Genomic DNA, 26883 nt, shown 5'->3' with positions numbered 1-26883 from the left:
TGATCTCTTCAACCCGAGCAGTTACACTTCTTATAAAGAGGATTTCTAGTGTGTGTTTGAAGAAATAGCTCCATGGCTTCAAAAATCTCCAAAGTCACAGCTGATGGTCTCACAAACTAGCTGCTGTACAGGTTAACCAGCTTTACTTTTGGGATAAACCAATAAATATGATTTTTAAAAAAGGGTTAAATAGGTAGTGGTATCCCCCTTAACATCTAACATCATCTATGCCTTTGAAAATGCTAATTGTGCACTATGATGAAGAAACATATCAACAGAATGTAACTCTCTAGCTTTTACTTAGGAATTTCCATAAATGCTATCTTCATTAAAATATACCTTGAAAAATGTATTTTTTGGTACTAAGTTGATTGCTTATTGGCTATAACTTTCTGTTTTGTGTTTTATTTTATTATTTTAAAATCCTCACCTGAGGATATGTTTATTGATTTGAGAGAGGCGGGGCTGGGGGGGCGTTGTGAGAAACAATTGGTTGCCTCCCATTGTGGCCTGACTTGGGATTGAACACTCAACCTGTGTATGTGCCCTGATTTGGAATTGAACTTACATCCTGACCACAGCCTGTTCCGGATTTTAAAACAAGTCATCTTTTCAGCAAAATAGTTCAACTGATAACTTGCTCTTTGGAGGACTGGATGGAAAAACAGCTGTTTCCCGACAGAACTGCAGGGAAGCAGGGCAAGAGTCTGCTACTGCATCACCAAGCAGTAAGCCACAAAGAAAATACAAAGAAAAAGAAAAAGAAAAAGTGAGTTACATATGGTGGCATCAAGTAGGTCTAACTTCCATGACATCATACTGATCAAGATTTCAAATGTTTTTATGGCCTGTATTAATAGTAAGTATTTTTATTTAAAAGAAATCACTGTTTCCTTGTGTCTGTAGTTGATGATCAGCTTCTCAGAATCAGTATATCTGATTATAGTCTTCTTGGAATCTTTTTTTTAAGCAGTTCACTTTAAGTAGCTAGATTTTAAAAAATAAATGTTTAGCGATGCCAAGGAAGGATAAGATGTAATCTATTTTTAGGTCAGTCTGTGTGGGCGAGTATTGAGTTCAGTAGACAATTCCTCAGGATTCTGGAGACTTACACCGATACTTGAATTCCTGTTAACGAAAAGGTCCCATGGCAGTCTGTCTATCTCTCTCCTTATTTAGGAAGCCTACAGCATGTGTGGTTGACTGAACACAGTTACTACATAAATAAAGTAACCACAGTCCATGAAGTTTTGATGGGTTTATGGTCAAATGAAGGAAATTATCTTGGCTATTTCTTCGTTGATCTTTTCCATAGAGTGTGGCTGTGTTTCTCTCATTATTCCCTGTGAAGTAATAGGTTTTACAGTAGAAACTCACCTATTTTTAGGATCACTGGATATCTGGCCAATTTTACTTGATGTGGACCCCAGCCCACAGGATCCGCGTGTTATGGCAGCAATGGACAAATTCACACGGACTACAGAAATCCTGTGGAGAGAAAGGGATGGCATGGCCGCTCTCTAAGTGAGAGAGAGGGCAAGAGGCCAGAGAGAGCCCTACCCCTGCCTGGACAGGCTTTTATTGCTTTTCTGGGTACATTACATTGAGGATGGTCCTCATTTACTATGCACAGGTTTGCTGTAGGTGATTACCTTTTACAGATAACAAAGGAAAGAATGTTCCTAACTATTTCAAAGAAAAGGATGTTCCAGATCAAGGGGAAAAGTGGTTGAACTGGTTACACTCCGTACTTGGGAGGTTTAGCACAGACTTTAGGAAGCTAAAGATACTCAGTAAACATTTGCTGCCTCAATCCAGGGTGAGGGAGTTTTAGCAAAAGCAAGTCTCACAGCAGTGTAGGTGCAATGCAGGCCTGATTCCCCACAGGAGAACCTGTCTGTGGGCTTGGGTCCTGTGTGCTGTATCTCGCTCCCCACTGGCTTTCCCAAGTGGGGTCTGGGCCACATTTCCCAAGCGCAGAATGGTTCCCTATATTTACTGTTCATAACAAATCTTCCTTTAGGCAAAGAATCAAATTTCATCATTTCTTTTATCATATTAGTATGTCTGTAAACTATTGCACTGGAGAATGTACTGTCCTTAGCTGAGGCGTATCTACAGTGTATGTGTATTTCCATCATAGAAAGCAGCTTACATTGCTTTATAACAAATGGAACTCTAATTTTTCTTGTTTCACAACAGCTTTTTGCCATTCACCTGGTTTTACGGCTCATACTATGTCTCATAATATGTACTAAGAGAAGTGTGGACCTAAGAACAGGCCTTATGATTGTAAGCTCCACCCACATCAGAATACATTAAAGGTTCAGTTTAATATTATGCATCTGTAGGCAGCTTTGAACAAAGAGTGTGATGGTTTTGAGTGTGAACTGGTAAAGCCTGATAATTTCTCCTCCTTTCCATTCACTCTTATCTTCAATTCTCCAAGATGAGACTTTTATCTGCATGTTTCCAAGAAGGTGTTCAATTAATAACAGAGAAGAACTAAGGCTGATATGATCACTTCATGTCTTAATTTGATTCTCTTAAACAGACTGCTGGGAAGAAAACATACCATTTTCATGTTTTTTTTTTTCCCCTTAATTCCAGGTTTTTTCTATTGTATTTGTCACGTAACAGATTTAATATTTTCCTTTCAGTAACTTATCACAGGTAATTTGGTATTTGATCACGTACCCACATAGCATACACCACATTCAACTTCAGGCGAATAATATTTAAATAGTTAACATGTAATCTGTGTAGGGCTAGCACAACCCATGGTACCTCGCCCTGTTCAGAGCAACTGTCTCCTGTGAGGGGGTCCTCATTTGATGCCTGTTATGTATCATTTCTCCTAAGCTTTCTCCTCTAAACTGTGTTATCCTTCAGTCAGCCCTGGGCTCTAGGCCCTCTGGTTCCTGTTTTTTAGCTTTTCTCCAGCTATTAGAGAGCTGGATGAAGGAGAACTAGTGTAGACAAATGCAACTAGGTTACTCCATCCTTTGAGACTTAATTCAATGGACCGAACCCTTCATCTCATATGTGGTGGGAACAAAGGCACTCCTTGACCCACCCTTATTCCTGCTGTGTCTGAGGATTCTTGGGGGAACCTATGCTCCGGACTAAGGCCCTTCGATTCTGCTTTTCCACTTCTGAAAGTCTTCTCCACTGTGCATTTATCCTACTCTCCTTGTTTGACGCCTGCTTTGGCATGTGTCTTCTTCTTGGACATCATTCCAATTCTTTCACTGCTGAAAGTCGTGATTTGGGGACTTTGAAGCCATTCACACCACTTACAATTGAATTTCAGAAATTTCTGTTCTCAAAAGCCCTTGGCCATTCTGCCACTGGGCTGCACTCTTCTGGACTGGGAGGAGGACCCAGACTGACTCTCCCCCTGCTTCAAAGTCTACTCTTTTTCTCTGAGGAGGTGTAGTCCCTACCCACCAAAATCCCTCTTTTTTGTGTGTGAGGATAGTTTTGCTCCTTTTGTCTAATTCCTGCCTCATTTAAGCTGCGTCCCAAGGGCCCTTGGCACAGCTGAAGTGGCACATCAGGATTCTGTATCTCCCCAGTGACTGTTCTCTAAGATAGCTTCTTTAAGATAAACAAATTATAGTAACATTTGTTTAATGTGCTATGCTAAATATTAATAGTTAATGGATTAATCTCCTTCTAGAGGGGACTTGCTGGGGGCTGACTTCTCAAATGGAGTTTCCGGAATACTGTGGGCTTCTTTGATGGGATGTGTCTGACCAGGAGAGCCCTTTCAAACCCCTCAGACTGCATCAGAGAGGTCACCGATTTCCCTATTTTTCTACCTGTTTCGTGTTCTCTTGTTTACTTTTTCTCTGCAAGCTTATATATCTATAGGAATGTGGAGACATTTAAAGAACAGAGGCTTCATAATGGAGACAGAGTTCAGGCAGATGTTTGTGTTAAATATGAGGAATCTAGTATGTAATAGGAAACAACCCCCTAAGAGGTCACTCACCCAAGGTCAGGTAGGCAGTGGATTCGATCTAGATGGGCCTTACTCCAAACCCCTGGGTCCTTCCCCACTACGCCCGATGGGACATTTCTACACAGATAAGTTCGTTACATTTCTTCAAGGGCAGAAGTCCATTGACTCCAATGTGATATTATTTTTCCGAATCAGTAAATATAACATTGTTTAAACATACCCATACATTTTTCTTTCTTTTTAAATATTTTATTTATTTATTTTAATTTTAGAGAGAGGAGAAGGAAGGGAGAAAGAGAGGGCAAGAAACATGGATGTGAGAGAGGAACATCAATTGGTTGCCTTTTGCATACACTACAGGGGACCAAACCTGTAACCCAGGCCTGTGCCCTGACCAGGAATCGAACCAGTGACCTTTTGGTTTGCCAGACGATGCCCAAACTGCTGAGCCACACTGGCTGGGGACACACTACTTCTTTATATGTGACCAAGGATCAATTTGTTGTGGGATATGTTGGTTGTATGATAAGTTTAAACAAGTGATAAAGAATTGAGATAGTGCTATGTTGTCTAAAGATTACCCTCAGTTCCTTTATAAATATGTGTTGTGTATGTATACATGTAATATAAATAAATACAATAAGTAAATATTACACAGAAATATGTTTAAATAAATATATACAAAAACATTTTAATAAATATAACATAAAATCTATTTTCTTGTTTATCTTCCTGTACCTGCCTCCATATCAAGAGAGATTGCTATATTAAAGGTATTCAGAATTTTCTTGTTTGTTAAATTATAGTAATGTGATAAACTTTATGTTAAAGTTAAATAGCAGAAAGAAATTAGAAATTAGTATTTATAACTGAAATAGTAATTGCTTTTACCATGATTCTATCTAAACAATAGGGATTGCCACATATGTATTTACAAAGTCATTTCATGAGGTAAAAATATTAATTTTCAAGTAATTCATAGAGAAAAATGTCCAATTAAAATTTAGTTTAAATTTTTTCATAGGATATGCATTCACATTGTTCAAAAGTCCAAAGGTATGGAAAGGTATAGGGTGAAAATTTGCCTTTCCACATTCGGCTTTCCCTTATGTTCCTGCAGACAAGCCTTCCTTTACCCAAGTGACCTTTGCTACAGTCTCATGCATTTGAGTATATATTCATGTTCCCCCCTTGTACATAAATATTTTCATGGATAAACACTTTCATGGACTTTGCTTTCTTTATTTAACAATATTTCATGGAGTTTTTATATATCAGTACATAATGGTTTTTTTCCTTCTCAGCTGAACAGTATTCTGTTGTTTGGCTATACCATACTTTATTTCATTAGTCCTCAATCAAAGGATATTTGGCTGTTTTTAGTCTTTTACCATTTTAAATAGTGTTTTAAAAATTATCTTTGTGTCATTTTGCATGTATGTTACTATATCTGAAGGAAGTGGAATTGTTGGATTAAAGAATACATGCATTTATAACTTCAATAGATACTATGCAAATACCCTCCATAGAAATATACCTGTATAATATACAAGCAACATAATGATATTTAACCAATGTGGAGGAGTTCCCATTTACCAACAACCATGCCAATAGGTTGCTATCAAACTTTGTTTTTTGCCAATTTGGTAAGTGAAAAATGGTAGTTTAGATGTGTATTATTTTACATTTTTTTCTATTATGAATGAAGCAAAGCTTCTTTTCATTTATTTAAGATCAACTTGTATTTCTTCCTTTGTGACCTATTTGTCACACATTTTGTCAATATTTTTCTATTGAGTTACTGGTTTTTGTTTTTTTTTTATCAGTTGCTGTTTGGGAGATTTGTCTGTCATGTGTATCGCAAATATTTTCCCCCGGCCCCCTCCTAAGAGGTAACCACTATTAACAGTTTGAGATTAGAATGAATATACAGATTAGTTTGGTATAATTTAAAATTTTTTCAGAATCTCTTTTTCCTATCCAGGAATAAGGGCTGTCTCAGGTTTTTCAAATCTCATTTTTGTTTTTGTTTGTTTATTTCATTGTTGTGTTTACAGTGGTCTTAAACATTCTTATTATGGTTATTTCAAGGTAATTTATGAATTTTTGTTGTTGCCATTTTGGGGGGGGTCCAGAAATATCCTATCATCTTTCTCTACTTCAGTGTCCTAGTGTTCTGGTGTGGAGGTCCATCACTCTGTAATTGTTCTGAACTTATTTGAGGGGGGAATATACTCATGTCCTACGTAGCCATCAGTGACTGAAGAAAAACAAAAGAGAAAGACCGGCATGGTTCTTAATATTTATTGTTAAGGAATAACAATGAACTTATCAGTATTCTTTAATAATAAATTCAAACTGAGGAATCTCATTCTCTTGTAACATTCTGTGACTTGGAAGGAAAGTTTCTAATTCTAGAAGTATCATTCCTCAATCAGAAAGGACTCACTTGGACTGGTGTAGCTCAATGTGTTCGATGGTGTCCCACAAACCGAAAGGTCACCAGTTTGATTCCCAGTTAGGGCACATGCCTGGGTTGCAGGCCAGGTCCCCTGTCAGCGGGTGTGCGAGAGGCAACTGATCAATGTTTCTCTTGCACATTGATGTTTCTCTCCCTCTCTTTCTTCGTCTCTTCCTCTCTCTCTAAAAATAAATAAAGACTTCCAGTCAAGATGGCAGCATAGGCAGACATAGCTCTCTTCTTCACACAACCACATCAAAATTAAAACTAAAATACAGAACAACCATCACACAGAACTGGCAGAAATCGAGTTGAATGAAAGTCTGACAACTGTGGAATTAAAGAAACCATATCCATCCAGACTGGTAGGAGGGGCACAGATGTGGAATGGGCTGGTGCCACATTCACGTGTGGTGGATAAAAATTTGGGAGGGATATCTTGGGAGCGAGTAGTCCCAGCCAAGGAGTCCCTGACCCATACCAGGTCCCCCATCCCAGGGTTCCAGTGCCAGGAAGATAAGTCCCCACAACTTCTGGATGCAAAAACCAGTGGTGATTGAGTTGGTGGAAGAAACTGCTGGAGCCCCAAGCAGTCCCTCTTAAAGAACCCACACATGGACTCACTTACACAGACTCACTCTTTCTGAGCTCCAGCACTGGGGTAGCAGCTTGAAAGGCACCAGTGACAAACTGGGAGAAACTGAAGTATCTACTGCCAAGCAGAGCAGAGGCCATTGTCCGTTTTCTAAACCTGCTCACAGCCAGCAAGCTGGTACTATATCTGAGACTCCATCAACTTGACTAACACTGTTTGACCTGTCTTGGAGATCCTCAGAGACTCTGCCCTACCCAAATAACAGGCCTACCCAAGCTGCTTTTCCATATGATGGCTGGCTTGGCTCATGCTTCACAACTTCCTAAATCCTCTCAAACATGCAACAGTTGGCCTCAGTGCACCACAGGCTGGGTGCTAGCAGCAGCCAGCCTAGATTCACAGCTTGGCTTTGTCTGGGAATCTTCAATCTCAGCACAAGTAGCAGCCATCTCAGATTGTGTTATAGCTCAGGCAGGGTGGTCCTGGGCAAAGCAGAGGTGGGGGCTGATCTTGGCCTGTACCACCCAGGAAACCCCAGGGCCAGTGCACCCAGTGGACAGCTACAGACCACACCAGAGCACTACCACCCTGTCCCTGAACAGCTGATCCTCCACGGAGGGTGGAGGTTGGTGGTAAGTGGTCATAGCCAGTCCTTGCAGCTGACTGGCCTGGGTAAACCCCTCCCATTGATATGCCAATAGCACCCAAGGCTCAACTACAAGAGAAGGGTGTACTCTGGGTACACTTTGAGTACCCAGCTTCGGTAATAGGGGAGGCTGTGCCACTGGACCCTACAGGACACCTACTACCTTAGGTCACACTACCAAGAGATGGAGTCAAAGCAGCTCTACCTCATACATAGAAAAAAACACATGGAGGCTGCCAAAAGGAGGAGACAAAGAAACATGGCCCAAATGAAAGAACAGATCAAACTCCAGAAAAAGAACTAAATGAAATAGAGATAAGCGATCTATTAGATGCAGAGTTCAAAACATTGTTTATAAGGATGCTCGAGGAACTTAGTGAGGACCTCAGTAATGTGGACCCTAGCCCTTGGGGTCCATGTGTTGTGGCTGCAATGAAAAAATTCACATGGTCTACAGAAGTCCTGTGGAGAAAAAGGGATGGCATGGCCACTCTCTAAGTGAGGGAGAGGGCCCTGGCCCCTCCCTGGACAGGCTTTTATTGCTTTTCTGGGTACATTACATTGAGGATGGTCCTCATTTATTATGCACAGGTTAGCTGTAGGTGATTACCTTTTACAGATAACAAAGGAAAGAATGTTCCTAATTACTTCAAAGAGAAGAATGTTCCAGATCAAGGGGAAAAGTGGTTGAACTGGTTACACTCAATACTTGGGAGGGTGCTGGGTAGAGGAGGCAAAGTGGGAAAAATCAGGACAATTCTAATAGCAGAATCAATAAAATATAATCAAAATAAATAAATAAACACAAAAAGACTTTAGAAAGTCATTTTAAAGGTATGCAGTAAACATTTGCTGCCTCAATCCAGGGTTAGGGAGTTTTAGCAAAAGCAAGTCTCATAGCCGCCTAGGTACAATGCAGGCCTGATTCCCCATGGGAAAACCTATCCATGGGTGTGGATCCTCACTCCCCACTGGCCTTTCTGAGTAGGGGCTAGGCTACATTCCCCATACCATGTAGATAGGTTTCCTATACCTCAGCAGCATAAAAAGACCCAGTCAGAAATGAAGGATACACTAATTGAAATAAAGAACAATTTATAGGGAAACCACAGTAGAATGGATGAAGGTGAGAATCAAATCAATAATTTGGAACATAAGGAACCAAAAAACAGCCAGTCAGAACAACAAGAAGAAAAAAGAATTAAAAAAAAATTGAGGATAGTATAAGCAGCCTCTGGGACAATTTCGAGAGGTCCGAGAGTCACATCATAAGGGTGCCAGAAAGAGAAGAGAAAGAGCAGGAAATTGGAAATCTATTTGAAAAAATAATGAAAGAAAATTTCCTTACCTTGTTGAAGGAGATAGACATGCAAGTCCATGAAACATAGAGTCCTAAACAAAATGGATGCAATGAAGCCCACTCCAAAACACATCATAATTAAAATGCCAAAGGTTAAAGATAAAGAGAGAATCTTAAAAGCATCAAGAAAAAAGAAGTTAGTTGCCTGCAGGGAAGTTTCCATAAGACTGTCAGATGATTTTTCAAAAGAACTTTTCAGGCCAGAAGGGATTGGCGAGAAATATTCAAAGTCATGAAAACAAGGGACCTACAGCCAAGATTGCTCTACCCAGCAAAGATATCTCTTAGAACAGAAGGGCAGATAAAGAGCTTCCCAAACAAGAAAAAACTATAGAAGTTCATCATCACCAACCATTATTGTATGAAATGTTAAGGGGACTTATTTAAGAAACAGAAGGTCAAAACTATAAACAATAAAATGGCAAAAATACAAATCTATGAACAATTGAATCTAAAAAACAAATTAAGCAAAGAAGAACAGAGATACAAACATGGGTACGGAGAGTGTTTTGATAGTTACCAGATGGGAGGAGGGGTGTGGGGGGATGGGTAAAGAGGTGAGGGGATTAAGAAGTACAAATAGGTAGTTGCAGAGTAGCCATGGGCATGTAAGTACAGTGTAGGAAATGGAGTAGCCAAAGAACATATATGCATGACCCAAGGACATGAACAATGGTGGGGGATAGCCAGAGGGAGGAGGGTGCTGGGTAGAGGAGGCAAAGTGGGAAAAATCAGGACAATTCTAATAGCAGAATCAATAAAATATAATCAAAATAAATAAATAAACACAAAAATATAAAATAAAAAAAAGACTCATCAAGTCCCAAAATGAAAATGTAGTACACAATTGCATTTACTTCAAATGGTGAAATTGCAGGTAGTGGTTTTAAAGTTTTCCCTTGGATTAATATAGACTGTAAAATATAATGATTTAATGAAATCAAAATATTCTCTAATAATCACATTTCTAAAAGGTCTACCCCTTACTCAGAGATGTGTAAGCCTTACTTGTACTCAAAATACCAGCTGTTTGGGATAGCAAAAACATACATAGAGTTAGTTCTGTGCACCGGGATATGCTCCATTCTCAGAAATAGTAAAAAGCCCATGACATTAAGATTTTTAATTGTTCAGATGATGACAGTTAAGGCAATTTCTTATTCCCTGTGAATTCCTATGCATTAAAAACAAATAAAAACAACAACACATCTTGGGGGAACCTCTCCACTCCTTTGGGCAAATTCTTATGTTTGTTAGTACTCATCGACCCTAATTTATCAATTCATAACATACAGCATTTATTTTTATGTAGCAGCTGTGGATTTTTAAAGATATGCCATGTCTCTTTTTTGCTTACATTAAATAGTACTTTCCAAAAACCACTTGTATTTTTTTATTTTAAAAAATCACCTTGAGAGTGTGAATTATGTATAAGTTGTCCTTTTATTGTTGCTTTTTCTTTTGCAGTTCTTCATACTGGGGACTTGCAATCAGCCTCCGCTTTCCATGTGGTCTGTGGGCACGCCCCTGTGCTCGTTAGGTGGAGACCGTGCTTTTCTGCAAGTGAATGATCAGGGGCAAGGAAGTGGCTTCTGTGCTTCAGAACATGGTAGCTGGCTTAGTGATTTATCTGATGGAAATTGTCTCTGGAGGAGCAATGCCGATGATGTCCCCCTAATTCAGCTACCTCTGCTTCATCGAACACAGCTAAGCCAGATCTGAAGGTAAATGGGAGACAGTGTGGTGAACCACAGGCAGAAAGAGAGCTCTGGAGTATTCCTGACTGAATAAAGGCCTGACAAAGAAGAATATGTGTTGACAGCTTTTCTTAGGACATGCTTCAAGGATCACATTAAAACATTTCCACAGGGTACAGGCTTCAATCAGCAGAAGATGTTCTTGTATCCCAAGTACCACGGGGTCGAGTTTTCTAATGACCCCGGCACCACAGCCAATCTAGGGGCTGCTGCAGTAATTAAACAGATGCCATTGTCAGCAAAGGGCCATCTATTAGACAAACTTTTGTGCATTATTATAGTCAGGTCCTTCCACAAACATCCAAGCTAATCTAATTGAATTGGATATTGCAGTGAAGATACATTTATTAGTAGGGAAGATTTGTTCTTCTGCCTGAGGTGACAAGGTTTTAGGAAAGCCTTCTACTTTATTCAATACTGTAAAAATACAGTTACTGTATTTTTATAAAATACAGTAACTGTACAAAGTGGCTGGGATAAACTCCCCCAGGGACACTTTTCAGACGGCTGCATATACTCTCTTCTGGAAGTTCTACTGTGGATTCCTACTCACCTACTGGTAATGATTGACTGTGCCAGGAACTGATTCTGACAAAATACAACAGAGCTATTGTTCTCTTAATTTTATCGTTGAGGAAAGGAGCACTCAGAGAGGTTAGATAGTTTATCCAAGACCACACAACCAATAAATGGGAATAAACTCAGGTTGAATCATGCAAGCTAATTACGTTCCCTTCTTACATAACTTTTATTACATAGTTTAAAAAAGTAATTTGTATACGGCAGATCTATAGTAGTCTAATCTCATTAGTGAAGCCTCATTCTATTTGGTGTAAAAAATATTTATGCTAATCACACTTACTAAGAATTTATTCGTAGAACAATACAATTATCTTCTTATTCCAGTTTGTTCTCTCTATATTTTCCCATTGGTGTTACCAGTGTGGAAGAAATGGGAACAATTTGAATATGCGGCATTTCCCCAAAGACAAGATGGGATATTCGAACTGTGGCCATTGGCTTACAGTACTTCTCAGGGGCTTTTATTTTCCCTTCAAAAGTTGTGGGGCTCTGGGGGAAGCATTAGAAGTAGGAATGTGTATAATTACAATGATATAGAAGGGCTAAAATTTGATAGATAATAGCTTATGAAGAATTTGATTTCTTAGAGGCATTTTTGGCTTGTTTTAATGGTATCTCCTTGTTATTTCAGTCTTGAGAGTTCACTAACTCAGAACATTCAGAGGAGCCCTGGCCACTGTGGCTCAGGTGGTTGGAGGGTAGTCGGGTAAACTGGAAGGGCTTAGGTTTGATTCCTGGTCAGGGTACATGCCTAGGTTGCAGGTTCAGTCCCTGGTGGGGGTGTATATGAGAGGCAACTGATTGATATTTCTTTCTCACATTGATATTTCTCCCCCTCTCTCTCTTCTCTTCCCCTCTCTTTCTCAAAAAAAAAAAAAAATCAATAAGCATGTCCTCAGGTGAAGATTAAAACAAACAAACAACATTGAGAGGAGACTGTCCATTCCCTACCTTAAGCTATTCTCTAGTTAATGATGTTGAATAGGCAAATGATTGTATTAAAAACTGAAGAGAGCCCTGGCTGGTGTGGCTCAGTGGATTGAGCGCGGGCCTGTGAACCAAAGGGTTGAAGGATTCCCAGTCAGGGAACATGCCTGGGTTGCAGGCCAGGTCCCCAGTAGGGGGTGCATGAGAGGCAACCACACATTGATGTTCCTCGACCTTTCTTTCTCCCTCCCTTCCCCTCTGCCTAAAAATAAATAAATAAAATCTTCAATTAAAAAAGAAACTGAAGAGAAATAAATTCTCTAGTTCTCTGGTACTTTATGCAGTCCATGTTCAGGTAGTTATTTTTTAGCTGAACCGTGTCTGGAACAGTATCTAACACATGATAGGCACTAAATACTTGGTTAATGAAAGAATCCAATGCAAATTTATTTGCTAGCCTCAGAAGGGATAGAGGAAGAAGGCTGTTTGCAAAAGTGAGATAAATTGAGACTACAGGGGGAAATTGAATTAAAATTAGATTAAAGTGGGGAAAAGAATGTCCTTTATCTGTACTGGCTTTTGGCATTAAAAAACCTACATTTTAAAATAAAATTATTTTGAACAACAGTGAGAAGAAAATCAGTTTTAGTAGTTTTGTGATTCAAATATAAATCACTAAGTTGACAGGGTAGAAGAGTGACAACAAATGACATAAGGAACAGTAATGGAAAAAATACGTTATGACTGTACTATAACATCCGTATAATACTTAGATTTGATGGAAGGAAATTCCACTTTGGCATCTTATACCAAAGCTGCATAATAAAGGTATTGAAAAGTGATCTGTGACATAAATTAGAGCACAATTTAGAGACCAATCTCTGAGAAGCACATGTGTGATATAGAAGAAAGCAGCATCGCAAAAAATTTGAAAACAGAACTGACAATGAAACTAATTGACCAAAGAAGTAGAGACAGAGCTTACAGTCTGAATCTAAACATGTTATTTGCTTGTTAAAAAGTCAACATTCTACAGAAGATTTTAACAGAACCTGGAGTTTCATAATATAATAAATATTCAAAATGTCCAGAATACAATTCAAAATTACTCAGTATACAAAGGAACAGGAAAATATGACTAATTCTCAAGTGAAAATATAATCAACAGATGCCAACGCTGAGACGATCCAGATGTTGGAATTATTAGACAGACTCTCGAGGAGCCGTTGTAATCACCCTGCACAAAGGGAGAGTGAACGCATTTGAAATGAACGAAAGATAAAAGTTATGAGCATAGAAATGGAAATTTCAAATGAAAGAGCCAGATGAAGATTTTAGAACCAAAAGTATGATGTGTGAAATTTTTAAAAAAATCACTGGATGGGCTTGATAGCAGAATTGAATTGAAGAAGTGAATTTGGAGATTGATCAATAGAAATCAATGTACAGAACTAAGAAAGAAAGATTCTAAACCATGAACAGATCATTAGGTGTGGATGAGACAATATTTTAATATATAACATGTCTGTTGTTGCAATTCCAGAAAGAGAAGGAAAGAGTTTGACGCCGAAAAAAAATGTTTGAGAAAACAATGGCTGAAAACTTTCTGATTTAGTGAAACACATAAGGTTACAAAATAAACTCAGAGAAAACCACACTAGACACATTATAAACAAACTGCTGAAAATCAGAAGTAAAGAAAAAGTCTTGAAAGCAGACAGAAAAAAATACTACATTATATAGAACCTAGAAGACAGTGGCACCACATCTTTAAAGTGCTTCAAGAAAAGAACTATTAACCGAGAATTCTACATCCTTCTGGAATTATGGGGAAATAAAGAGATCCTCAGAGAAAGAAAACTAAGACAATTCATTGCCAGCAGACCTGCTCTAAAATAAATGATAAAGGAAGTTTTTCAAGCTGGAGGGAAATGATACGAGAGGGAAAATGGGAACACTAAGAGTGGAGGAAGAACAAACACATGTTTGGGTGAATGTAATAGAGTATGTTTTCCTCATAAATCTTTAAAATATGTATAAATGTTGACAGCAATATATAAGATTGCTGGGGATTTCAATGTGTGTAGATGTGATAAAAATGGCAACTGCAACATAAAAAGAGGGGAAGGCTAGAGATTTTATTTAGTTTAAAAGTTTAAATCATGTAAATATATTTTTCTAAAATAAAAATTAAATGAAACAGAAAACAAACAGAAAAACAATCCGACATCTGAGCACTGAAGTGATTTTGAGCACAATTAAGGACTGTCGATGTACACAGTTCTGCTTCCTTCTCTTAAAATCTCTGAACTCCTGAAGAATCTATTACACATAATGATATATTCATGTTTTGCTCACCTTTGTGTGCCACAAAACAATTCCTCAGGTAGAAAAGGGCACACCAACTGCCGGCAAAAGGGTGACTGTGGACCTGAGTCCTTACATCCTTGAGGAACAAGCAGAAGAGGACATGGAGAGATAGGGATTATACCACTGAGGAAGTTTCTTGCTTCATTCTTTGGAATGACCCTCTCCTGCCTACTTGCATGTTCTTATCCCCTCAGAAATGCCTTTTGAAATAATTAGGTAATACTTATTCATCCAATACCAGTTATGAGCCAGGACAATTTGAAAGAAGTCAGTTGGAGAAAGGGAAATTGATAAAACAAGGTCCCAAAGAAAAATATGGGATAGATAGAAAATTAACCAAATGAGAATGGTGCCTTCATCATAGAGAGATGAAATCTGAGTAGGTAAACACATAAACAAATCTGGAGATACAGAGCAGGTTATAGGTCAAGAATGTTGGTTGCAAATACAAAAACACCATTCAAACTGATTTACATAAAAAGAGAATTTACTGGCCCATGTAATTGAAAAGTCCTTGGTATGATGATTTCAAGATAGATGGGTCCAGGAGCTCCAGGATGCCATCCGGAATAGAGCTGCTTTCCTCAGGCTTTTTCTTAGGCAGGCCTTTCCCTTGTGGGGCATGATGGGGGTTTACAGTACCTGCATTATTTCTTTATAGATTATCAATCCCCAAGCAAAAGAGTTATTTTCCCCCCAAATAAACCAGACAAGGTTTCATTGGTCTGGCTTGGTTCTCATGCACCCTTGATTTGTTTACTGGGTGCTGGCCGGCCAGGTATGTGTCGCACACCCAGTTTTGAGGAGATGGGAGTCAGCCCACTGGTGCTACATACACTAAAGATGGGGGGGCACATCATTTCTTCAAGGAATTTGGGATAAATGGATCTGGGTAAGTAAAAACAAGAGATGCCCACTCTAAAGAGAAAGTTCAGGGACTACACACTTGTTTAATATGAAAAGAAGGTTAAAATTTTATCCCCAGGGTTTGAGGAGAAATTAGGAGAAAGGAATGCTAGGAGGTGAAGAGAGAAGAAAACATTAGGCATCCATGCAGTGGGAGTCTACAGAGATTAGTAAAATAATCACTGAGGAGCCCCTGAGGGCCCAATTAAAGTCAGATAATGTGGATTGGTCATTAACTCATTAAACCCAGTTTTTAGAACATTTTACTGTAGCTTTCCCAGGACTGGCGATTGGCCTAAGGGTTGGGAGAAATCAGGTGCTAACAAAGTCATGGTTAAGGTGGGGTCCAGGTGAAGGTGTGATGGAAGGGAAACTGGAAGTTGGCTGGTGAACTAAGAATGGGGGAGGGTCAAAGAATTGAAGGTCATAGGCATATGAAAAGCAGTTTTAGCAGGAGCGGTGGAGTGCAGATGATAAAGGACAGGGTCTCTGGAGGTGCAAGACATATGGGTAGAAGGAGTAGAGTCACGGCTAGGTCTCAGGGTGCAGTTGCAGGTTGGTTTCTCTCGGAAGCAGGTGTTGAAATGGAGTGAGGAGCGTGAAAGGCTTACTGAGGGGTAACACTGATGAAAGGAAAAGGGGAAGAAGTAGGAATGGCCAGGGGAACCACTGGAGCACAAGGCAGTCCTGACAAACTCTTTTTGTCCTCCTGACCAAGAGCTGTGGGACAAGGAATGCCCATTAGAGCAGTTCTGTGTTGGGTGCGAAGCGTAGGCCCTTGAACCACCATCTGCCTTGCTTAGCCATTGACTTGGGGCTGCACAGAAAAGAGCACGAGCTCCCTTGCAAGCTGAGGCGGACTCTAAAGGAGCTAACAGTTGGAAGCTGCCAGCTAAGTGCACCCCTCACTGCTCACAGCCAGCCTGTCCTTTCCTGAAGGGGAATCTGAGCTTGCCCAGCACAGGTACCTTTGTGCAAATTACAAAAAGGTGCCTGCTCTAAGAGTTTTCATTCTTGTGGATACAGGGCTTGGTGACCATAAGGAGACTCAGTGTATTTGGAGGTGAACAGAGGCACCCCTGCCTCTGGGCAGACACGGCTGTGCACAGGGGTGCGCAGCTTGGTGAGCAGAGGCAGCAGCCATTGTTCACTCCTTCACCGAGGCCCCTCGGACACTGCATACGCTGCAGGAGTATATGCATCGACTCCGATGGACAAACTGTGAAATTGATAGTTGTAGCAGCCACCCCCCTTTCCCTCTCAGTGGAACCCAGAAGATGTCCTCCCTTCTCCATGCAGAGGAAAGTGATCTCCCAGGTCCTGAATAATCTAAACCAATCACGGGAATCCCATCCTCTTTGCTAGGGATTGGCTCTGGAATTTGAGCTTAAACCAATCACTTTGTGCATTTCCCTTTTATTGGTCCAGCAGGTGGGCATGTGACCTAAATGTGTCCAATCAGACGTGATTGGAGAAGAATTCCAACTCCACCCCTCACTCACACTGGGACAGCAGCAGGGAGCATGTGGTGCCCATTGCTCCTGGCAGCCACCCTCAACTCTTGAGGGATCCAGGCTTTGCATTAAGTTTGCAGAGTGGGGACACAGAGAGGTGGAAAGAGCCCTGAGCCTTGGGTCCTTGGTGGCATTGTCCAGCTGCTCGATCATGGAGCCCTGAAGTCTGATCTAAAAACAATTTCTATCACGTAGGATCCATATTGCTATTAGTTAAGCCAGCTTGGGTTGAGCATTTAGATTCCTGCATCCCACAGTATCCTGAAACTGACATAGGCTGTGAGAGGAGTTATCTGAGCAATTAGCCTGGGAGGCACCCAGGGTAAAGGCGGAGGAGAAGGTGGAGAGGCAGCTTTTGGTTAACAGCCTGGAGTAAGGGGGCAAACTTTCCTTGAAGTTGGTAGATACTAGTGATCTGGGCATGAGGTAAAGAGAGAGCAAGAAATTTTTAAAAAGGGGTGCCGCTAGGTGTCAGCAAACAATATTCAGTGTGTTTAAAAACGTGGGCTCTGGGTTCAAAATGCTTAAGTTCAAATTCCGACACTACCATTTAACAGCTTTAGCACTCTTGGCAGCTGGGTCTCTCTGGACCACAATGTTTTCATTCTCAATAGGACGACTGTAAGGATATTCATCAGGCACCAAGTACACAGTAAAGCTCAATAACTATTACTTTAAAACTATCAGATGAATGGAGACTGTTTCTCAACTGAAATCATACTGTTGACCAAAAACTCTAAACTATCTGTTTTGTATCCAGGAAAAAGGGGGAGGGAATGGGACAGAACAGCTGGAAATGTGGCTTTTGTGGATGTGAGAACTGAGAAGGAGTGAATTTATGGGGTTTGATTTGTCTCTTCTTTCTGTGGATTGGAAGCTGAGAAACACTGGCAGGCCGAGAGCAGCTCTGAATGCTGGAAGAGCAGACCCCTTTCTCTGAATACAGGACAGGGTGGAGATGAGGTCAGGGGCGTGGGTATGGAGCAAGGGAGGGGCTGCGGCCGCCTGGGGCAAAAGGCAACCTTGCGAGAGGATCCTGCAAATGGAGGTAGAGGGTGGGCTGATACAAGCGGAGCCTGAGCCTGAGTTTTGGAGGACTTTATTACGGACTGACCACATTCAGTGTTCCACAGGGGTCAAAATGACAGCCAGCACTGTGGCTCAGCCACTGGTGGAGAACAGCCCCCCAATGTTAGGGACCAGCAATGACCTAAAGAAGGGGATCACATTTCCCACTGTAGGGAAGGTATTTTGTTTTTCTAATTTTGCACAGGTTGTGCTATTTGCGTGGCAGAAACACTTAGCATCTGAAGTAGGCCCCCTCTAAGGCACCTACCTCCAGAATCTGAGGGGCCCTGGGGTCAGCTACCAGGGAAAGAAGGCTCCCTCTCCTTTCTCTTCACAGCCTGTGGTTAATATGCTGCCAGGTCACTAGCAGTTTGTAATCGTGGTCGTGTCCACTGTGCTGAGCTCCCCAGGGAGATGCAGGAAATTCAGACAGTGGTGCTGCTGAGCTGTGTGTGTCCAGAGGTCACCCGCCGCTCTGCTTGGGGTCAGAGCAATAGGGGCAAGAGTCAGGGGAACATGGCGAGTCGGCATGTGAGTATTTGCCAAGATCAGACTGTTCCCCATCACTGGGAGCAGATGAGATCTTGGAACCTGGAATCACAGTCCCAGCTCCAGCAGGGCCTCTGGCAACGGCCCCAGTGTCTTCAGCTACAGACACCACCTCTGTGAGTGCCAAGAAAAGCAAACACAGGCCCCAGATCTCCTGTTGCACCAACTGGAAAGGAGCCCACAGTAGAGGAGCTGAGCTGTAAGGATAGTCTTCCCATGACTGTTGATTTTCTGCCATCCTTCCCCCGCCCGGATCGAACAAACAAACAACATACTAGTAATAAGATTTGCAGGTGTGGCTGGTTTATTTTCTTGGATTCTCTTTTGATCAAAATCCCTATAGGACCCAAGGGATAAAATGGTGAATAAAGCTGGATAACACAGCAAGTCCCAGACATTTGCATTTGACTAGGACAGGAGTTATCTTGAAAAGCAGAGATTCCATTCTGCCCCTGAGAGCTGGTTCTTTTTAGTGGCCTGGGATGGTGTCACTCAAATGCCCTCCAGCCAGCCCTTAGGAAATGTATTCCAAATGTCTCTTCTTAGGGATGGGGGGAGGAGGGAGAAGGGGTTGTTCTGTCAAGCTTGAAGAGCAAGGCAAGAAGGTGGTATGTTAAAACCCTGGCTGTCCCCGCGATTGGCAGTTGGTCAGAAATTCACAAGGGAAAAAGCTGTAGGAGAAGAAAATTAGAATTACTAACATCAAGTATGACAATAGCTACCAAGGAGAGGAAAATATCCATCGTTTACTAAAGAAAACTGTGAACCACCGGTGGCGCAGAGGTGAGTGAGGAATCTGAGATCTGAGGAGTTTGAATTTCTAGAAAACAAACTGGGGGCTGTTGGTGACTCAAGTCTTCAGGTATTTCTAAAGCTCTAGTTTTCTAAACAAAGTTTAGTTCTAATTCAGTGGCTAGATTTCTAGGTTGAGATTGATCAACAACTAATTGTTGGTCATATCTAATGAGTAAGGCATTGGGTTTTCTTCGGGTTCCTAAGAGATGGTCCTCCTCCGTTCGCATGTCCAGGAGTTCTGGATACCCTTCTGCCTTGCCTCTCCCCTCTTCTAATTCAGCCTTCATATGCCACCAAGCTGTCCAAAATACTTTCACTTTATAATTAGGGAGATTTTCCAGGATACAAAAATATAAAGAAAAGGCCATCCACCATCTTTCAGCTTCAACAATTATCAACATTTTGTGTTAAACCTCAGAATGTGTTCTTTTTTAAAAAAAAGATTTTATTTATTTTTTTTTTTAGGGAGGGGGAAGGGAATGAGAAAGAGAGGGAGAGAAACATCAATGTGTAGTTGCCCTTGCGCGTTCCTGACTGGGGACCTAGCTCACAACCCAGGCATGGGCCCTGACTGGGAATCAAACCGGCAACCCTTTGGTTTGCAAGCCCATGCTCAATCCACTGAGCAACACCAGCCAGGGCAGAATGTGTTAATACTTTTTTTAATCCTTACCCAAGGACATTTTTTTTTTTCATTTCTTTTAGAGAGAAAAGAAGGGTGGGGTGGGGGAAGAGAGAGAAATGGAGAGAGAGAAACATTAATGTGAGAGAGAAATATTGATTGGCTACTTTGTTATACATACTCCAACCAGGGATTGGGATCGTACCCAAAAGCTGGGTATGTGCCCTGACTGGGAATTGAACTTGTGACCCTTGAGTCTATGGGACAGCACGCCAACCAACAGAGTCTCACCAGCTAGGGTCAGAACGTGTTAATTCTAATTGAGATTTTCATGATTTTTATTTTAAGATGGAATTTGACTTGCAGTTTCTATCATGTGATTAATTAGCAAGGATTCTTGGTTCCCTCCCCTGAAGTTGACCTGGCAGGAACTATGGAAGTTGGGACCTCCATGCGGTGGCGCCACCCCCAGAAACCCTGACCTCTCAGTTCTGCCACATTCGTCCTAAATAATCAGCTTGCCTTGCCTCTGTGTCCCATCCCCTCAATATGTAAAAACCCAGGGCCTGGGTATCTAATTGGCCAAGCCTAAGTTACATGATTGCTTAATTCCTGGCTGCTTAATTCTGCTCCCTTGCTGATTACTTGATTGGAGGAGAGGGGTCCTGCTTCCATTCATTTTATGTTGTCCCCTTATAGGAAGGTGATTCAGATACTGAGCACAGAAATGACAAAAGTGTACTGTACCAAGTATACATCTCCTGCTTTGACCAGTCTTTGGAGCTCCAGCTGGTACATTCAACAGCCTACTTCTTGGCTGTTCCTCTGGTGTCTCAGGTGTCAGAGCTGACTCATATTCAGCTCTGAGTCTATCCTCTTTCCCCCAGTCATCTTACCCTCTATGCCTTTGCTTGGTGAATGGCATTGCCACCCCCAGTTGCTCAAATCAGAAACCTGAAAGTCATCCTGAAATTCTCTGATATTTTCCACATTTAGTTTTAACATCTTTTGAATGTATATCCAGCTCATTTCCTTTGTCTCCAGCTCTATGTCCCCTGCGTGAGTCAGGCCCTCATCATCTATCCCCTAGCAGGGGCCTTGTCTTAGTTTAAGTTTCCCCAGAAGCAGATCCTGAAATAAAGATCTGAGAACAAATAATTTATTTGGGAGGTGAAGTACACAGGGTAGGTGGATGGGTGAGACAAGGAAGAGGAAGCAGCGAAAAGTTCTATTGTTAAGCTACCCACCCTGGTGGGCAATTGGAGCTTAACCCACTGGGATGTCGCACAGCCCAGAGTTAAGTACGCCTGCCCTCCTCAGTCCCTGGCTGAGGGTGTGCCCGGAACATGAATTCTGACACTTCAAGCCTGCCGCAGGCGACAGAGTGAGCTCCAGCAGCAAGAGAAAACTGTCCGGTGCAGAAGTGCAGGTGCTGGCAATGGAGGACTGTTGGTGTGCAGCCAAGTCCTAAGGCGGAGGCACAGGCCTCCTGTCTTCCTTGCATATACTGTACCCCTCCCACTAACCCAATTTTCAATTTTTTGGCCAAAGTGGTATTTCTAAAATTGCAATTTGATCATCATGTCATGGCCCTGCTGATACTCCTTTTAAAGTTTTCCACAGCTTTCTATATAAGACCCAAATAATTTAGCCAAGTGCACACGGCCTTTCCTTCATCATTTGTCTATTTCTTAGTTCTTCAGCCTGATTTCTTACTACCGCCCTTCTCTAACCCCTCACAAATACGATGTCCCATTCTCGTCCAACCACCTGCACTTCCCGCAGTGTGCCGCACTCTTTCATGTTTCCCCATCTCTGCTTATGCCGGCCTCTCCCGGATGCTCTGCCTGACTCCTTCCAGGCTATGGTGTAGCCAAGCATGTAGGGCTCTGGGCAGGTGACCAGAGTTTCAGTCAAAGTGGGAAGGGGGAGAGGGAGAGGGACGGGGAGAAGGAGAGGGAGGGAGACGGACAGGGATGGGGCGGGGAGAGAGAGAGAGAGAGAGAGAAGCACAGGTATCTATATACCTATATATCTGTGTGTGTGTTCCTTATAGGAATTTATCCTGAAAATGTGTTCTGCTGCTAATACAATAAAGATAGAAGTTGAAAAATGATTGAATTAGACAATCAAAATCCAGTGACATCAAACATTTGAATCACATAAATAACTCCCTTAGTTCAAATTCCTCATTGCTTACCAAACAATCTTCTGGGTATAATATGATTTAAATATTAACTGCCTACAGGGAAAGTATAGATAGGCCTTACCAAAATGAGCATCCTTTTGTGTGTTGTGATCATATTTCTTATTTAAATGAATAAATCGCACTATGATTTACATAGCCGTGCCCTGTGCATTTGGTTGTCACGCATGTAGCAGCCTCCTTGAGTCTGGTAACTCAGGTGCACTATGGGCGTCAAGTTTTTGAACCTGCAAATCCAAAACCTTTGGATTTGCTGTGATGCCATCCAGGTAACCCCTAGCTGTCACGTAACCAGACGGCTGATGTTCTTATGGCAACACAGCCTATTATCCTTCTTTTTAAGGTGCAATGATTCAGGCCCAACTAATTGTTGTGATTTATTTATTTCTGAAACCATGTTTTTAGCATACCACCTTCTGTATCCAAAGATGTTGCCAGGAACTGGCAGGACATTTTTTGTGGCTTATTTTCTGTGAGCAGTTACATGCGGAACTAAGCCATGAACACTCTCTCGTTCAGTTCTCCCTCTGACCGACACGTGTTTGAGGCTGCTGACTGGACAGGTTGCACTGTTGAAAAGAATGTATCTTTGGTCCATATGCAAACCGGGTGACTCCCACAGACTGACAACATGATTGAATCCTCCATTTAAGGATGGGAAGGTTCTAATTATTTTTTTTCCAGAAAAATCTCATGTAAGAGAGAATTTTGCAGGGGAAGATTAACCTTTTATGATTAAATGGTTCCATAGGGATGTCAAACTAATAAATATCAAAGCCAAAGAACACTTTTTAATCCTCCAGGAGAAAATTAGCTGGATAATTATTTTCAGGTAGTAGTATGTGGTTCTATTCACTCATTTTGTGCAAGCTGGAGAATGTCTAAGTAAAATGTTACCCATCAACAGTTTAATTTTAGTTCCCAGTCATGTTATTAGCTCTAAATAGCCACTCTGAGAAGTTTTGTGCTCTTAAACATATTAAATAAACCCACACTCATCTGAATTTAGATGCAAATCCAGGCAGATCATCACTTCTGGTTAGCTGTGGAACAGATACATATCGACACAAACATTGGATGTGCAGCAACCAATTTGATGCTCTGTATCTTGGTTCACCAAACAAAAAGGCGATCCAGAATTTGACCTATGGGATGTAGCCGCCTTTCAGAAGAGAAAACATTGAACAGATAAAACCTTCCCCCTCATGTTCCTTTTTGTTTTTTCCTTTTCCTCAGGCTGGATACGGAGAGTGACAATGCCCTAAAAAATGACAGAGTCACAATATAGGAGAAGCCTGGGTCCCTGAATTGCCATGTGGAGGAGAGCCAATGCCCTGACCTACACTTCGTATCAGGACTGCTTCAGGAGCAAGAACAAACATTCTAGTCAGAGCCATTACATGCGTAGGTCTATCATGTCAATTTACCCTAATATGTTATGAGCAATACAATGTATGAAGTTAGTGAAATCAGGGACATGTAATGAACCCTGTGATGTACTAGAAAAACAAAGGGAAGGGAACTTCAGGATGTTTACAAAACTGAGAGTTTGACCAAAGAGAATTAAGGTTTTGGTAAATGCAAACTTTATATGCATCTTTCCTGGTTAAGCTGGTAATTGGTAACCATCTCATATTATCATGAGAACAATCACATGAAAATGAGGTAAACAGACATTACAAGTGTAGCATGCACTTGTTTTAGCTATATTTACCTGGAGAAAAAGTTTAGGGTAGAGTCTGTGGGGGGAGGAGGAGGGTTCTGCTGAGACAAAAGAAATGGGGTAGAACGGGAAAGAAGTTGAGGGACATAGAAGGGTTAAATTGAGCCTGCATGTGTGAGATCTTAGGAGTACCAAGGATTTGTTTAGCCATAGACTTTGGTCAAAGTCAGTGAAGATAATCAACCATACAGTGCCACATCCGCCTGCCCGTCCTGATTCACATTGCTGCTGGGAAGGAACCTTGGGCTAGACAGTGATGGCTCTCCTGGTGGGTTGTGCAAGTTGGCTCAGGATTGTGGCATTTGTCCAGCTACTGCTAACAGGAGGATCGGGCCTCTGAGAGGTAGTGGAAGTAGAGCAGGGAGTCAACAGCACGTTTTACTAGAAATAGTTTAGCGACTCTGCTATTCAAAGACATTTTCATGAACCGCCCCTGAACATTAAGAGATCTCTCTGCACAAGACATGAGTGTTTCTGAAGAATATGCATTCCTAGAAATAAAATGTACTTTGTTCTTTTTAATCATGTCACTTTTTGCTATTATTTTTCTTAACCTCTCAATGTTTTAATAGTTTAAAAAAACAATAAAATTATGTATCAGGATCCTTTATGTATCATGTATCCAGGAGCCACAAGTAACAAAAAATCCACCTCACATCTGTCAAAAGGAAAAGAAAGGAAATGTTATTATCTAACATAAAAGTCCCCCACTCTAGGCTTCAGGATTGATTTGTTCAGTGGCTCAGCATCGTGGTGTGGGGTTCTCTGCATCTTCCTACTGTGCCCTACTCAGCTGTCTTCAGGCTACCTCACCTCTAAATGGCAAGATGGTTATAGGAGACAAGAAATGGTCTCTCCCTTAGTTATAGGAGATAAGAGATGTGTTTTGAGAGTGAGGAAATTCTTTCTAGTTACTTTCCAACAAACCTCCCCTAAAATCACACAAACATTTGCCTGGATCAATAATTGTGAGGGGAACGGACCATCACGATGGTCGTAGACCAGTCAGAATTCACCCTCTGGGGCTGAAGCAGTGCCGGGCTCCCCTGATGCACGCAGCCTGGGAGGGAAAGCACACACTTGTAGCACCCACGGTTCTGCGAGAAAAAGGAGGGAGGAGAATGGCTGTTGGTCAGACACCTAACAAAATCTATCTCTCACAGAGCATGTATCTGATGTCTTCTTTCAGAATAATCTGTTTTTAACACACAAAAAGTTGAATTTCTTATCTATTTTTAAAACAATTTTTATCATTATATAATGCTGGTATTACTGAGTTGCTGACAACCATATATATACCTCCAGAGATATATTCAAAGTAGAGTTACTTCCAGTTTAAGGGATTTATACATCTAATGTAAATTTAAGAGATATTTTTAAAAATTGTTCTCATTCTTTTGAAAGCAGGTCACTAAATCTCTATTATAATGGTAATAGCTAAAAGAAAGACCAAATTTATGTATGAGAAATCTTGTTTAAAGTTTGTAAATCTTTAACTATGTTGATTCAAAATAGAAATACCATTTTAATCTGCTTGTATGCTAACTCATATTGCATTGGCTAACTCGTATTTTAAAACACTAATTTGGTTTTGAAGATTTATTCATACACATTTGGAGTAGAGAAACACAGCACATTAATTAAACCTGACTTAGGGACAGCTTAATGGCTTCATGTAGGTTCAAAAATTTAGGTGTTATTTTTTCACTATGTCTGCAGGTTCCAATTACTATTCATCTCAAACTGTTGTAATTTAATCCCTTGTTATGGTGTTTTAAAGACATTGATTATCTAAGAGAAAGAGGAAAGGAGACATTGGAGATTTGAAAATATAATCAAGATAGCTGAGGTAGGATGTATTTAGAAAAATTTCAGTCATAGTGTTTTGCATATTAAAATAAATACTTTAAAAATACGTGTGTAAACAAAGGTGGGCCTAAAGATTTTAAAAAAATCAGCATCTCACCCTGGCCAAGTAGCTCAGTTGGTTAGAGCATAATCCTGACATGCCAAGGTTGTGGGTTTGATCACTGGTCAGGTGACATACAAGAATCAATCAATGAATGCATAAATAAACAACAAATTGATGTTGCTCCCTCTCTCTAAAAATCAATCACTAATAAAAATCACTATCTCCAATGTGGTGGTCTATTATAAATGTTAGACCTATATTTTCTGTTCCCTGTTATTTCTTTTCTGTTGGCATTCCAGGGGGTATAGTTTTATTATTATTATTGTTATTATCATCATCATCATCATCATCATCATAACCAACCTCCTTAGTCCCCTTCTCTTTCCCAACCTGATTCTCTACATATATAGTCACCAGTTTGCTTAGTCACTAAGGCACTAAGCCTTAGTGCCAGCATCATTCCTAGATACTCAAGCCTGAATTCCAGTGCCATTTCAGAGTCTGCTCTGCCCCTCACCAAAATTAGACTATGTCTTGTGCATTACACCTAAATATCACTAAGATAATTTATTCTCTGCAAGAGACACTTGCTACATTGGTCTGCTTTATTGACTCCAGTTTTCCCTTGGAGAAGCTTCTTTCTCACTCTTAGTTCAAGTGGTTTGGTTATGGCTCCAGATGTGGACATGAAATTCAGCCTTGCCCAATCAGCATATCCCATTTTCCTGCCCACAGTGATAGGTGAGAGTGATGGACACATGTCCCCAGTTCTTCCAATGAGTTGCATACTCAGAATGTTATTGGAACTTATGAAGCTGCTGATAGGATGGGATACAAGCCTGAAACTGGTTATTGCCTGTTTAGAATCAAGGAGAAGAAAGAAAGAGATATTGAATCTTGGTGGTATCATTTGAGCTATTGGA

The sequence above is a fragment of the Desmodus rotundus genome, chromosome 2 (assembly GCF_022682495.2).
Source record: "Desmodus rotundus isolate HL8 chromosome 2, HLdesRot8A.1, whole genome shotgun sequence".
Lineage (NCBI taxonomy): Eukaryota > Metazoa > Chordata > Mammalia > Chiroptera > Phyllostomidae > Desmodus > Desmodus rotundus.
Note: the sequence above shows the minus strand (reverse complement) of the source record.